Below are 16,558 nucleotides of genomic sequence, written 5' to 3' on the forward strand. Positions count from 1 at the left end.
TGCATATTCTGTAGGAAATGTGACAGGTGTATCCTGAGCGAGTCTCTGTCTGCCCTCAAAGCAAGTGCTTGTCTATTAGGGCCAGTAAAAATAAGTTTCTAAGATTCCATTGAGCAGTCAGCATTTCTGTATCCTCAGTTTCTGCCAGTGAAGCTTGATTCTGGGGTGAAATCCCTTGATGATAGGTTGCGTAAAGGAGCCCAAAAATTTCTCAACTCTCCACGCCGTTTTTTAAATACCTGGTAAAATATTACAAAATTAACCAGAGATGGCTGCACTTCACAATTTACTAACCGTTTAAACTGTCTAGAAGCATAGCTTGTACTCTTTAATTGCATTACTTGATGTGATACCATTTGAATTAACCATTTCACCAGTTTGTAATAAATACCTCCAAATCGCTTCTTTTGTTGTCCATATTTAGGATACATATAAAAGGAAACGAAAATTTAGAGTCCCTATTTTATGGCTGCATCTCCAGTATCTTGGCAGATAGTGATAATTTTTGGTCCTGCTGCACCACCACAGCATCACTCAGCGCCACCCCAGCATCATTCAGCACCACCACAGCATCACTCAGCACCACCACAGCACCACTCAGCACCACCACAGCATCACTCAGCGCAACACCAGGTTATAGGTGTCACATTTGCGAAAGTTATAACTATTGGCATTGTAAATGACAAAGCTATTAATTTAGCTATTTTCAAAACCAACACATAAATAAAAGAATTGTCATTTACAAGACCAATAGCTCAAACTTTCCTAATGCGAGACCTATTGCATTGCAAATGCTTGTTATAACGATGTTATTGAAAAATTCATTTCTGTACCATCTTTTAATTTGTTTATGACCAAGCCACATTTATACACCTTCATGTTCATTCACCATATGCTATACTAAGAACAACTATAACAAAGGCATAATCAGAATCTCTTGACTTATCAACTACATATTATACACACATATTTTTGCAGTATAGCCCATATCCAGATGGTTTTCTTCATATAAGTGTCATTAGGGAAGTAGAGTTCTACCTGATAAGTCTATCCCATTCTTCTCTGCAGTTCAATCCTGAGTAGTAGGTTTTAAACTTGGACATGAAAAACTGTTCTCTTTGTTTGCGTTTTTTATTTATATCGCCGCCTCGTACTGATATTTTGATTTTCTCGAGAATAAACCATTTGATATCATCTATACCATGTTTTTCGGCAATCCAATGCTCCACTAGTGGTGCATTCTTTTTAAGATTTTTTAGTGCGGACCGGTGTTCAGTGAGACGCTGCCGCATTTCTCGCCCGGTCTCACCTACATAACATTTGTTGCAGGGACAGATCAAGAGATACACCACATTGGACGTTCGACAGTTGACATGGTCGTTCATCCAGTGGGAGATACCATTTACCTCCAACTTATCTGTTCTCACGATGTTTTTACAATGTGAACAGGTTCCACATGGCAAATTGCCTCTAATCGGAGTGTTATTGATTATATTTCTTAGACCGGAAGATTTAGGTTCTCTGAATGTCTGTACTAAATGGTTCCTAATATTTCTATTCCTTCTATAGGCATAGATCGGTTTGGGCATAGGAGCTACACCGGTCTTGTTCAATATGGACCAATTTTTATTAATGAGATTCTTAACTTTGTTACTGAAACCAATGAAATCGGAAACCATCACAATTTCATTTTTCTGTTGTTTAGATTTTTCATTATTTTCAAAGAGGCTGTCCCGATTATAGTATTTAGCACGTTTGTATGCTTCTTTTATTAGCCGCTTAGGGTAGCCTCTTTGGGACAAATTTATCTTAAGCGTTTCAGCATGTATCTCAAAAGTTTGCCTATCGCTACAATTGCGTCTAATCCGCAAAAATTGGCTAAAGGGTATGCCATCTTTTTGGCATTTCGGGTGGTAGCTAGTATGGTGAAGGAGGGTATTCCTGTCTGAGGGCTTGACGTACAATTCAACATTTAAAACCCCTTCCTTTTCCATGATCTTTATATCTAGAAAATCCACAGCTTGTTGGCTTTTGGTTGAAGTCAATCTAAGATTAGGATCTCCACAGTTTAACCACTCTAAAAAGCTGTCGAGGTCCTCTTCAATTCCGTCCCAAATAAAGAAACTATCATCTATAAACCTAGACCAGTGTTTGATATTTTCAAAAAAGGGACTCATCTCATTGTAAATATGAAGCTGTTCAAATTTTCCGACATATAGGCATGCCAGACTGGGAGCACATGTGGCTCCCATGCTGGTACCTTTAGTTTGGCATTAATAATCATTCTTGAATAGGAAAATGTTATTCCTCAGAATGATCTCAATACATTCGATGATGAAGGTATTCTGGGATGGTAAATCGCCCTCTTCATTTTTCAGAATATCCTCCATCACCCTCACTGTATCTTGCTGCGGAATATTTGTGTAAAGAGATTCAATATCTAAACACACAAGCCATTGTGTGTTTTTATTGAACTCAATCCCTTCCGCTTTAGAGATCATGTGTGTCGTATCCTTTATATACGGCGGTAAAAGGGCTACCAAAGGTTGGATAAAGTGATCCACGTATTTGCTTAGTGGTTCAGTTAATGATTCCATTCCTGATACTTTAGGTCGCATGGGTGGATCCTCCATGCTCTTATGCACCTTGGGGAGCCCATATAAGGCTGGTATCTTGGGTGGTCATTGATTAAAAACCGGTATTCCTCCTCACTAATAATGTTGTCTTCTTTAGCGTAGCTGACTACATCCCTTACTTTCTTTTTAAGATTATCCCAGTCCTTGGCACTAGATGGTTTATAGTGTGTTTTGTTTTCTAGCAGTTTTAGCATTCTTTGATCATAATCTTCTGTTTTTAATATCACTATACTTCCCCCCTTGTCTCCCGGTTTTATAGTTGTATCTTCACAGGTGGACACATTTTTAGTGCTTCTCTTTCCATTTTGGATAGATTATTTTGTGTCCAAACTTTGGTATCTAGTAATTTTTCTTGGCCACTTGTAACCACTTTTTCGAAAGTGTCAACTTCCTGGCCAACCATACCTGTATTGGGTGTCCAAGTGGATGGGGGTTTGAGGCCAGACTTATTGTTAGTTACTCGCTCCTCTTTTCCCTCAAAGAATTTTTTGATTCTAATCTTCCTAAATAGGTCTCTAACATCTCTTTCTATTGCGTATCTACATCCTTGTGTGCTGGGGGCAAATCTTAATCCCTTTTCTAGAACACTAACTTCATGGGCGGACAAGGTTTTATCTGAGAGATTAATTATAGGGGCTTTCAAATGTCCATTCTCTATTCCCAATCCTTGTGACTGCGGGTTCGCATGTATGGTCTCCTCATCGTGTGTCCAGTTTGTGTGTTGCCCAGACGGCCCCTCCCCCGCGTTCTGAAACCCCTGGGTTGGCGCCTCTGTGATTGACCTAAAAAAGCTGTTGAGTATTCCCTGCTACTACCAGCTTCCCCATCTCTTTGATCTTTCCTATTTCTATTGTCACCATTTCTCTCTCCTTCCGAATCTGAGCTGTTATATGAGGTATCTGAGAAGGTTACATTCTTTTTAAAATATCTGTTTTTATTGTAATGAAACTGTTTGCCCCCATATTCAGTTGCCGCTGGTTGATCATAGTAGTCTTTCTGAATATAGGGGTAAACCGACTTTACCCTACAGTTAGCTATATCCTTTCTTAGTTTGTTCGATTTCTTGTTGAACATATATTCCTGATAACCACAAATGTCTTCTTGGATCTCATTACATTTTTTCTTAGCATCATCAAGGGCCGTGCTATCATTAAGCTCCTTTTCTAGGCTCTCAATCTCCTCTCTTTCAATTATTATTATGTCCTGAGCTGTTTCAATTATTAACAACATCCAATCGCGACTGCATCGGTTCACGATGAGTGTAGGTTTTCCTTAAACTTTTCATTTTTACAAATAATCCTGGCTCATTCTTGATTTGAAGACCCACAGGTATAATTCCCTTTTTACAGTATTGGATGATGAACTCCGAATGTAATTCGGTACGAATCATCTTTTTCTTCAGATTCCATAATTTATTCCATCTTTCATCTTCATTTCTAGATAAAGTCATTGAATTAATTGTTTAGGAGCTACCCCCTGTGAGTTTTTTAAATTGGTCTTCAGAAAAGCCGAAAGTCCGTAAAGTTTCCATGGTTTTAAGCACACGTCCTAACTTTCCAGCTACAGGAGCTGTAGAACAACTTTCAAAAAAGAGAGTTTCCCAGAATACAAGAAAGGACTGGGTATCAAACAGTATCAAAAAGAATTCCTTTCTGTGTTACTCACTTTCTATTTGTGACCAGAAGGCCTACACACTAATATCACTTTTTAGTGTTCAATAGTGACACGGATAATTATATCTGCACGAAAGTAGGGTTGCTTTTGTCTCTCACATTTTTTATTCTGATTAAAAACATTTGAATTAATTTATTCCATAACATTTTCATAAAAACATATCCTCAAAAAATTATTCTCTAATACATATAGTAATCCCTATAGTGGTTCCAACTCAAATTAAAATGAATCAATACAGAATAATATTCACACATTAAAAAATGATAACATCATAACATCAAATATAAAATGATGGAAGAAAGTCCTTTGTCGACGCGTTTCGGTGCTTTATGCTGTTTTAACACCTTCAGGACAAACTTTTAATTAAAAACAATGGTTCTTCAGTCTAAAAACAAATACATACAATTAGTATCATGTATTTGGATGAGAGCAAAGTGCATTTTATCCACTAATGTGCATGGTTACCCCGTGTCACTATATCGTAATAGGGAGACAATCTTACTTTGAATGTATTGTCATTGATCTTATATCTTTAAGATTCCGCACCCTTGAGGATTGATTAACAGTGGATCCTCTATGCAGTTGATAGCATGCCTCAGTTCTCTAAATAAAGAGGGTACACTAATTAATTGTATGGCCCAAGTTAAAGTTCCAGGCCCCAAAAGTGAGCTATTTTACTTTGCACTTACTTAAAACGGGGAGAATAATGTCTCCTGTGTCTAATTGAATTCTTGCGACTTTAAATCTGCGCCAGATCACTTGTAGTTATTTGCTTGGATTTAACCTAAAAGAGAACATTATATTCTTTGTCTCTGTATCCTATAGTCTTAATACGTCCCTGTTGTTGGCTCAAACGGGTTCCAAATATACCTTTAAAATCATGTACGAGGTCCCTGTATGCTACTCGAAGACGGGTTTTCTTCTCGTCTTTAGGGTTTCTTCACTTTGTACCCATGAAAATTGTAGGGATATTCCTTCTTGCAAGGTTACCTGATTTTAGGAAATGGAATCAGTCTACATTTTAACTTTAAACGCTTATTATCCAACAGTGCTCATCATATTTTTTAAATTATGATTAGACTTTGTTAAAGTTTCTATGTTATTGTGTGCTTGGAGGGTTAACATTTATCCCTATGTCTACATAAGTATCGTGGAACCATGCTTACTATGGGCGTGCGCTTTAAAGATATCCGCCCATATTTATATATAGCAAGGCCTCTATTTCATAGTTTTATAATGTCTCAAGCGATTTTTAGGCGCATGTCATTACTAAGACCGTAAAATCAGCTTGTGGCATTCCACTGAGCAGCACTCAACATTTATCAAGTGCACGTGTTTAATAAGAACGCATGGTAAACTTATAGCGTTCAACGTAGAACAACTCCGAGTTAGTCTCGTGCAGCTGTATACCCCTCCATTTGCGTATGCCCGAAATTGTGGCTAAAACAACATTCCACATTTGGCGGGGCGCACCTCTATACTAAGGCTGCTCAATAAACTAAAAGCATTCGGCGGAGCAATACTCTTAATCAATTGCGTGCAACCACATGCCCCTGCGTTTGCGTGTGCCCGAAGCTCCCGGACCCCTCCACGATGCCCATGATGCTCACCTCATAGCCGTAAACCCGGAGCGATCGACACGTCCTCTCTCCCGTCAATGGAATGAGAGAGGACGCCTGCTCGGGGTTTATATAGCAATATCACTTTGTCCTAATTAAATAATTAGCTTCAATCATTTCATTATTGGCGCTGAACTCGCCGGTCCTATCCGCCATTTTGGTAGTTTTATATTATCTATATATGGGGTTACCGCAATTTTGTCGAAGAGTACAATAAATGGCGGTGAGGTGAGCATCATGGGCAACGTGGAGGGGTCCGGGAGCTTCGGGCACACGCAAACGGAGGGGCATGTAGTTGCACGCAATTGATTAAGAGTATTGCTCCGCCTAATGCTATTAGTTTATTGAGCAGCCTTAGTATAGACGTGCACCCCACCAAATGTGGAATGTTGTTTTAGCCACAATTTCAGGCATACGCAAATGGAGGGGTATGCAGCTGCACGAGACTAACTCGGAGTTGTTCTACGTTGAACGCTATAAGTTTACCATGCGTTCTTACTAAACACGTGCACTTGATAAATGTTGAGTGCTGCTCAGGGGAATGCCACAAGCTGATTTTACGGTCTTAGTAATGACATGCGCCTAAAAATCGCTTGGGACATTATAAAGATATGAAATAGAGGCCTTGCTATATATAAATATGGGCGGATATCTTTAAAGCGCACGTCCATAGTAAGCATGGTTCCACTATACTTATGTAGACATAGGGATAAATGTTAACCCTCCAAGCACACATTAACATAGAAACTTTAACAAAGTCTAATCATAATTTCAAAAATATGATGAGCACTGTTGGATAATAAGCGTTTAAAGTTAAAATATAGACTGATTCCATTTCCTAAAATCAGGTAACCTTGCAAGAAGGAATATCCCTACAATTTTCATGGGTACAAAGTGAAGAAACCCTAAAGACGAGAAGAAAACCCGTCTTCGAGTATCATACAGGGACCTCATACATGATTTTAAAGGTATGTTTGGAACCCGTTTGAGCCAACAACAGGGACGTATTAAGACTATAGGATACAGAGACAAATGAATATAATGTTCTCTTTTAGGTTAAATCCAAGCAAATAACTACAAGTGATCTGGCGCAGATTTAAAGTCGCAAGAATTGAATTAGACACAGGAGACATTATTCTCCCCGTTTTAAGTAAGTGCAAAGTAAAATAGCTCACTTTTGGGGCCTGGAACTTTAACTTGGGCCATACAATTAATTAGTGTACCCTCTTTATTTAGAGAACTGAGGCTTGCTATCAACTGCATAGAGGATCCACTGTTAATCAATCCTCAAGGGTGCGGAATCTTAAAGATATAAGATCAATGACAATACATTCAAAGTAAGATTGTCTCCCTATTACGATATAGTGACACGGGGGTAACCATGCACATTAGTGGATAAAATGCACTTTGCTCTCCTCCAAATACATGATACTAATTGTATGTATTTGTTTTTAGACTGAAGAACCATTGTTTTTAATTAAACGTTTGTCCTAAAGAAGGTGTTAAAACAGCATAAAGCACCGAAACGCGTCGACAAAGGACTTTCTTCCATCATTTTATATTTGATGTTATGATGTTATCATTTTTTAATGTGTGAATATTATTCTGTATTGATTAATTTTTATTTGAGTTGGAACCACTATAGGGATTACTATATGTGTTAGAGAATAATTTTTTGAGGATATGTTTTTATGAAAATGTTATGGAATAAATGAATTCAAATGTTTTTAATCAGAATAAAAAATTTGAGAGACAAAAGTAACCCTAGTTTCGTGCAGATATAATTATCCGTGTCACTATTGAACACTAAAAAGTGATATTAGTGTGTAGGCCTTCTGGTCACAAATAGAAAGTGAGTAACACAGAAAGGAATTCTTTTTGATACTGTTTGATACCCAGTCCTTTCTGGTATTCTGGGAAACTCTCTTTTTTGAAAGTTTGTGAACATTATCCACGTTGTGTGGAGTGGAAGAAAAAGTGAGGAACTCAGCCCAAAAGTGGGACTAACAGGTAAGGGAGTAGTCAAGTGGTACATAAGTGTTTTGTTGTTAACATGTTTCTGCCTCAGTACATGTTTCTGTGTTTGTGCCGATGCATGTGTATGGTTTGTTTGTGTGTGTGTGTCTGTAACGGGGTGTCCCCGTATCCGCTGCCCGTGGTAGGAAACAACCCTGTACTGATCCCTGGAGCTAGGTGTACACCCCCACTCACCCCCTCTTGTCTCCCTCAGCAGATGGACTACCGAGGGAGTGCATCCGAGACTGCCTCATGCACGGAGGGTAAAAGGGACTGGCCCTTTAATACTCAGGCCGAGGACGAGTGGGCGGGGTTCCAGGACGTCGGAACGCCGTCAAATGCGGAAACACCGCGAGACGAGGTGTGCTTGTACACCCGGAGTGGCGAGGAAGAGAGAGGTTGGAGGAAGAAGGAAACGAGTTGGAGAAGCGAGTCGAAGCAAGGAGAAGAGGTCCTGTCGACAGAGGAGACGCCTGGAGGCCACCGGTCCCACGAGCCGCCCAGCCACCCACCCGGGGGAGGTGTGTGGCTTGCCCAGGTGCGTAATACGATCCGGGGCTGGGTGGGACGGAAGGGCGGTCCTGTTGTGAAATAGCGGTTCCCCTTGTCCCGGTTCCCTACTCTGAGCACCCCCTCCCTCGCACTTGTAGATAGTGTCCGAGCACGGGTCGTAGTTCTCCTCACTCCCTTTCCCTGAGTGTTGATACGGGTTGGATACCCCCCTCACACTCTGCCTTTCTTTTGTTTTCTTCCGGTCCTTGGAGAGGAGACGCCAAGACGGAACAGGGAGACTCCTATCCCCGACAAAGCCAGACCGGCTATCGGAGGTCCAGAACAGTCGAAGCCCGTGATAAGAGGAGCTCACGAAGTCGGTCTCCCCGCAGAACTACCTTGCCCAGAAAGACTTGTTCTGATATTTTGTTTGACTCAATAAAACCCGTGGTAACCAGAACACGACTGCTGCCTTTCCCTTCGGTCAACGCGAACCCCGGTCCCGCCCAGGTTACAGTGGTGGAGAATGCGGGCATAGACCCCATCTGCGCACAGAAGATGGAAACGGTAATCGAGCAGCTGGCAAAAGGACAGGAAAGGCTCGAGTGGGTCGCTGAACAGCAACTCAACGCTGCCCAAGCCAATCGCGACTTGCTTAAGGAGGCATTGGCCACCAGACCCCAGGCCCCGTGGGTGGATGCAGCCTCTCCCGGGAGCAGTGTAGAGAGAAGCATACCCCATGGATCGGCGGCTATCTCACTCCAGAAATACCAACCCGGTGAGGATCCCGACTCGTTCCTCCTGAATTTCGAACGAGCCGCCAGGGCCTGTGGTTGGCCCGTTATAAAGTGGCCTTTCTTTTTGGCCCCCCTCCTGGTGGGTGAGGCGCAAGCCGCTTACCAGGTTGCGAACCCCACTGGGGATACCCCCTACACCGAGGTGAAACGGATCATATTAGATCATCTGGGGCTGGATGCCGAGGCCTATCGTCTCAGGTTCCGGAAGGAACGAGGCTCCCCTGGGGAGAATCCTAAAACCTTATTCGTACGTTTACGAATGGTCGCCGACAAATGGTTGACCCCCGCAAGCAGCACCAAGGAGGAAATAATGGATCGAATATACTTGGAGCAGTATTTGGAAGCTCTTCCATACGCCACGCAGAGGTGGCTCAGGCAGCATCATGATCTTACAACCGCTCAGGCCATAGAAATGGCCTCCTCATTTGCCCGGGCCCAGCCCAGAACCCCCGGATGGGAGGCGGATAAGACACCCAGACCGGCTCCTAAACCAGAGAGGAAGCCGCCACGCCAGATAGAGCACCCCAAAGCACGACCCTGGAGACCCGAGAGCCCTGGAACCTCCGGTCCCCAGTGCTTTGACTGTGGACATTGGGGACACATTGCCCGACACTGCCCGAAACGAAGACCCCCTGATGAACCCATGGAGGTGGGATACCTCCCCAAATCCGTCCTCTTCTCGGCTGAGATGGGGGCTCCTACAGAGTAAGTGTCAGGGTAAACAGGTCCTCTATTCCGGCCTTGCTAGATTCAGGGTGTAGACAATCCGTGATTCAAACTAAACATGTCACCCTTTCTCAATATGTGCCCCGACAGATGGTTAGCATTCGTTGTGTGCATGGCGATGTACGTCCTTATACTGTGGCGAACATTCCCATACAACTCAAGGAGGGGGATACACAAACGGTCAGGGTGGGGGTGTTGGCTTCTTTGCCCGAAGACCTAATCATAGGGACAGACAACCCCCGATTCTTGTCCATGTTTAAAACAAGCCTTGACCGCATAGGAAGTCCGGTCCCACAAATAGACAGACCCCATGAACCATGCCCCGCGATGCTCTCCCCGGAACCATGGGTACTGGACAGGAGCTTTCGCTTCGCCCAGACCAATGACCCCATGTTATTTAATGCGTGGGAGCAAGCCCATCAGGCTCAAGGGCAAAACCCGGATAAGTATCCCCGGTTTGTCATTAGACATGATCTGTTGTACCGAGAAGGGAACCCGAACGAGGAAGCCCAACTGTTGGTGCCCGTTTCCTTCCGTAACCAGGTTCTATTCTTCGCCCATAGTCATTTACTCGCGGGCCATATAGGGGGAGAAAAGACAACTCAGAATATCATCAGGCACTTTTACTGGCCAGGTATCTACAAAGACACCTCAGAGTATTGCAGGGAATGTAGCATATGCCAAAGGATGAACATGACCAGACCCCCGTCCGTTCCCTTACAGCCTCTTCCGATCATAGGAAAGCCCTTCGAGAGTTGGGATGGACCTCATAGGACCCCTACCCAAAACTAGAAAAGGGTACCAGCATGTGCTGGTGATGGTTGACTATGCCACTCGTTTTCCCGAGGCTTTTCCTTTGACAGCGGCTACCACCAAACAGGTAGCAGAGCGAATGGTTGAGGTTTTCAGTCGAGTGGGTTTTCCTAAAGAAATACTCACCGATCAAGGCACCCCGTTTGTGTCCAAACTGATGAAGGACGTGTGTAAAAGCCTAGATATCCATCAAATACGCACGTCCGTGTATCATCCACAAACGGATGGCCTTGTGGAAAGGTACAATAGAACTCTCAAGACAACCCTCAGAAAAATGATAGAGGTCAGTGGGGCTGAATGGGATCAAATGTTGCCCCTAGCTCTTTATGTCATCAGAGGACAAAGACAAAGTAGCCTCGGCCTCTCCTCATTTGAGCTGCTGTACGGCCGACAACCCCGCTCCTTGATGGAAATGACAAAAGACGCATGGGAGAACGAGATACCGGAGGAGACTGCCAACACCTTGGAGTATGCCCAAAACCTAAAAAGCTGGTTGGGGAAATTGAGGGACTTGGCCTATACCAACCTAGAAATCCATCAGAGAAGACAAAAAACGGCCTACGACAAGAGAAAAAATGGCGCAGTTTGAAGATAAACGATTGGGCATTGATCCTCCTTCCCTCTTCCACCCAGAAGGTCAGAGCGGAATGGGTGGGTCCACATAAGGTCCTGGAAACCATCGGAAGAACCAGCTATAGATTGCAGATGGGTCCCCACAAGACACAAGTCTATCATATCAATTTATTGAAAAAATGGTTGGGACCAGTGCCAACCGGAGCACACCTAGCAACGACCGTCACCCCATCTTCCACTAGAGAGGAATTGGTTGTCAATGACGAGTTGACCAGAGAGCAGAACGGGGAGCTCAAGAACATACTCCTCAGACACGACTCCCTCTTCTCGAGTATACCCGGGAGAACCTCTTTGGCGGAGCATTGTATTGACACAGTTCCTGGGAAGACTATCAAGATCAAACCATATAGAGTGCCGGAATCCAGAAGACACGCTATACAGAAAGAAGTGGAGGACATGCTGGAACTGGGAGTCATCAGGCCATCCAAAAGCAATTGGTCCAGTCCGATTGTCATGATCCCCAAACCAGATGGATCCCGCCGGTTCTGTATGGACTTTAGGGCATTAAATGAGATCTCTACCTTTGATGCCTACCCACTACCAAGAGTGGACGAATTAATCGAACGTTTGGGGGACGCCCAGTATATCACCACGTTGGACCTTACCAAGGGATACTGGCAGGTGCCCCTCAAAGAGGAAGACAGACGGAAGACTGCCTTCAGTACCCACGAAGGGCACTACGAGTTCACCGTCCTCCCGTTTGGACTTCACGGAGCGCCCGCCACCTTCCAGCGACTCATGAATACAGTCCTGAAAGATGTATCCACCTTTGCATCCGCTTATCTAGACGACATAGTCATCCACAGTCCATCATGGTGCTCACACTTACGACACCTGCATGAGGTGTTTCAAGCCCTGGAACAAGCAGGCCTAAAAATAAATGCGAAGAAATCCAAAGTGGCCTATCAAAAGGTGAAATACCTTGGGTATGTGGTGGGTCATGGGATCATAGAACCACAGATAGAGAAAATAAGGGCTATAGCCGATACCCCATTTCCCTCCACCAGAAAAGAGCTGAGAGCATTCCTAGGTCTGATAGGGTATTACAGGCGCTTCATACCCCGATTCTCACACATAGCCGCCCCCCTTTCGGATTCCTTGAGACATCCCGGCAAGTCCATCACCCCCGTCATACCCACCGAAGCCATGCAATCAGCGTTCCATCATCTCAAACACATCATCACGTCTACTCCCGTCCTATCTTCCCCTGACTTCACAAAGCCCTTCACTCTGCACACCGACGCCTCCGATTATGGTATCGGGCCGTGTTGTCGCAGACTGGGCCCGATGGCCAAGACCATCCCATACTGTATGTGAGCCGTAAGCTGTTTCCCCGTGAGCTAAGGTATGCCACCATAGAAAAGGAGTGTTTGGCAGTTAAGTGGGCAGTTGAGAAACTCTTTTACTACCTAGAGGGACACCCGTTTACCCTGTTCACGGACCACGCCCCCCTCCTCTGGATGTCACGGAACAAGTCCAATAACGCCTGGGTGATGAGATGGTTCTTGTCCCTACAGCCTTATTCATTCACTGTGAAACATCGGAAGGGCTCCGAGAATGTGGGGGCAGACTATTTGTCCAGGCATCCGCTCCCCGAACTTGAGCGTCCTAGGGGGGAGGTGTGTAACGGGGTGTCCCCGTATCCGCTGCCCGTGGTAGGAAACGACCCTGTACTGATCCCTGGAGCTAGGTGTACACCCCCACTCACCCCCTCTTGTCTCCCTCAGCAGATAGACTACCGAGGGAGTGCATCCGAGACTGCCTCATGCACGGAGGGTAAAAGGGACTGGCCCTTTAACACTCAGGCCGAGGACGAGTGGGCGGGGTTCCAGGACGACGGAACGCCGTCAAATGCGGAAACACCGCGAGACGAGGTGTGCTTGTACACCCGGAGTGGGGAGGAAGAGAGAGGTTGGAGGAAGAAGGAAACGAGTTGGAGAAGCGAGTCGAAGCAAGGAGAAGAGGTCCTGTCGACAGAGGAGACGCCTGGAGGCCACCGGTCCCACGAGCTGCCCAGCCACCTACCCGGGGGAGGTGTGTGGCTTGCCCAGGTGCGTAATACGATCCGGGGCTGGGTGGGACGGAAGGGCGGTCCCGTTGTGAAATAGCGGTTCCCCTTGTCCCGGTTCCCTACCCTGAGCACCCCCTCCCTCGCACTTGTAGATAGCGTCCGAGCACGGGTTGTAGTTCTCCTCACTCCCTTTCCCTGAGTGTTGATACGGATTGGATACCCCCCTCACACCCTGCCTTTCTTTTGTTTTCTTCCGGTCCTTGGAGAGGAGACGCCAAGACGGAACAGGGAGACTCCTATCCCCGACGAAGCCAGACCGGCTATCGGAGGTCCAGAGCAGACGAAGCCCGTGATAAGAGGAGCTCACGAAGTCGGTTCCCCGCAGAACTACCTTGCCCAGAAAGACTTGTTCTGATATTTTGTTTGACTCAATAAAACCCGTGGTAACCAGAACACGACTGCTGCCTTTCCCTTCGGTCAACGCGAACCCCGGTCCCGCCCAGGTTACAGTGTCTGAGAGAGACATTTCCTGCTGTGGAGTCTCCCACTGGTGTATGGCATCTTGTTGTAACGGACCACTGACATACAGTGACCGTTCAAGCTGTAAATTGGCTCTCAGTTGAACCCGGCGGAGATGGCTAGCATAGGGTCCGCATCCTCAGCACAATGCGGCCTTTCCTGACATTTTGTGATTAACCCTGGTAGAATGTGGGCACCCCTGAAATTCAGTATCTATCACCGGCAGAAAAGGGGCGTCCTCAACATCTGGTGGCTAACCCTGGGATCTGGTAACCAAAACACTCAATTATAAAGGACAACATGTTTTTGGAAATGTATGTGTGATCTTACAAATCATATATTTTTTAAAATATCAATGAAAGCTTTTGTTTATGTTGGGTCCCCATACATTTAGTTATTTGCAATTTCTATGACATATGTATTTGTCATGATCTCTTATATGCAGTTAATTTAATCTCCGGTTTGCGACTAGAACTGAATTACCATGTCGCGAAATGATGCATATCTGAAAATTCAGTTAATTTTACTTCCAGTTTGCTATTAAAACTGAATTACTGTGTCGCGAACAGATACATGTCTAAAAAGTGTGTCACCAACATGAAAAGTTTGGAAAGCATTGCCCTAGGCCATTGATGTTCCAGGAACACAGGTTGAAGACGTTTAGCGTGTTCCCAGCTTTGGCTATACTTTGTCATTGATTTTTTGTTTTAGCATTTATGGTCCTGGAGAGCCAACTCCAGTCTTGCAGGCTTGGGCTTTTTCGTGGCAGGCGGTCTCTTATTACACTGCTCTCGGTGGACTAAGTTATCAGGGGTGTTGCTCCGAGCCCCTCGCAGTACTGAAAGAGAGCGAGGGTTTGTATTAGTCTGTCCATTCTCTTTCCATTGCTGGCTTTCAAGAGTCAGAGGATCCGGGTATCTTGTTTTTAAGAATGGTCGAATTTTTATTCCCCATGAGTTAAACTTTGCTTGTTCTCACCTAATTCTGCTGTAGCCCATCATGTTTTTGTTACTTCTACCCCTGAGTAACACGCAGTTCTATAAATTCTACTGACTCGATGTCGTTGGAGGATATGTTTTTGAGGCTGTCGATGGATTTCAGTAGGCGTAATATATTCCCCCTGTTTAAAATATTGCGCCCATAGATTTGTACTCCGGGTGAAACACCTTTGTGGGGTTGCCTGCTTGCCCCTTCTCTTGGGTTGGGCTATTCTGTGCCATAGTAAGATCGTCCCCTGACCCCTGGCATTCCTCAGTTACTTCTACTTGTCTTTGAGCGCTCATTTAATTTGCATACGTTGGCTCTGAGCTGGTGGCACTTGCTGCAATTGTGGCCCCTTGGGAGTCGCCTCCGTCTTCCTTTTTTTGGGAGCGAATGGTGGCACAGTTTATATTTTGAGATGTTTTTCGTTTGGATTTTTTCCTCACTTCCTGGTTTCCAGTTTTTCTTAGCTCTAAGTCCATATCTATATCATCGCTCATCTGGACAGGGCTGTTTTGTGTTGGGTCTGGTATCATGTTCCCACTAATCTTACTCTTGCCCCAAGCTATTACAGGGGTTTTTCTCTTTTAATTACGCCCCTTCCTTTTCTGCTTTCCAGATCGGAGATGCTCCGGTGCAATTTCGTTTTGCAAGTATTCGTCCAGTGGCATTGTGTTCATAATTAGTGGTGGTTGGGTTCCTCCATTTTGCTGGCTGGTATTGGGCCCTGCCTTTATTGAGTCTGCGTTTCCCTGTACTGCTAAAGTTCTTGGGTTATCTTTGGGCTCTCCTGAGGTAATAACTGGGTTCCTGCTAACAGTGGCGGCCAAATTTCATTTCTCTTTCTAGCAGGACCATCTAAAGGTTTGTTTTTTACTCCCTCCCTAATGTCAGAGAGGAGGTTGTCCATTGCCGATGGAAGGTTGCCAACTTATCCACAATTGTTATGCAGGACTATTTAGGTTGTATGAATTGAGTCTCTGCTTGGGTCCCTCTAACCTAGGTTGTTAAGCTCTGCTAACTTTGCCGTCAATATTGGCAACAAAAACTGGCAGAGAGTTAAGGACGGAAAGTTGGAGATCCATCTTGTCCGACTGATATTGAATGGTATTTACCGACAGTTGCATTGTGTGCAGAAGCAATGACCAAATATCTTATTTTACTTTTAGTGTTTCCTTCCCGGAATTTGCATTTGTTGTGGTGTGGTGTTGATCCCTCCTGATAGTTCTCCCTGTGGGGCCGCGGGGTAGGACGCTACCAGTTCTTCCCACTCCTCGGGGATGAGATTCGAGATTTCAGAATCTGTGGCCTGGATTGGTATAGGTGGTGTGTTAGTTAGAGTGGCTAGGCCCGGAGAGTGAGTTTCGATTTGGCTCAACGCGCCGCCTAGCTCGACTTGCTCAAGTTGTTTCTCAAGGTGTTGATGATTTGTGTGGGGTGCAAGCCGTTCCTGCACTGTGGCTTACCGTATAGTTTGTGTGTTAAGTGGCCTCTCCTCTTTCATGTCATTCATGTCTGCCACTGTTACCAGTTCCCTCGTTCTCTTACATTCTTGTAGTGCCAACCTATCCTCTGGTAACGTGGGTGTGTACTTACAGAGCACCAGCTCTGATTGAGCTGAAACATCACCCTGCTGCGTGT

General features: G+C 44.8%; 1 protein-coding gene and 1 long non-coding RNA gene across 2 annotated transcripts in view; one reads left to right on the forward strand and one right to left on the reverse strand.

Moving 5' to 3' along the window:
* Nucleotides 1-16,558, reverse strand: part of TKFC (triokinase and FMN cyclase) — a 348,508-nt gene that overhangs the window by 230,797 nt on the left and 101,153 nt on the right. The window lies entirely within an intron of this gene.
* LOC144824683 (uncharacterized) lies at nucleotides 6,773-7,266 on the forward strand. The gene is made up of 3 exons (XR_013609058.1): nucleotides 6,773-6,897; nucleotides 6,985-7,079; nucleotides 7,166-7,266. It is a non-coding gene; the product is annotated as an uncharacterized LOC144824683 (long non-coding RNA).

This window comes from Lissotriton helveticus, chromosome 3_1 (genome assembly GCF_964261635.1).
Source record: "Lissotriton helveticus chromosome 3_1, aLisHel1.1, whole genome shotgun sequence".
NCBI lineage: Eukaryota > Metazoa > Chordata > Amphibia > Caudata > Salamandridae > Lissotriton > Lissotriton helveticus.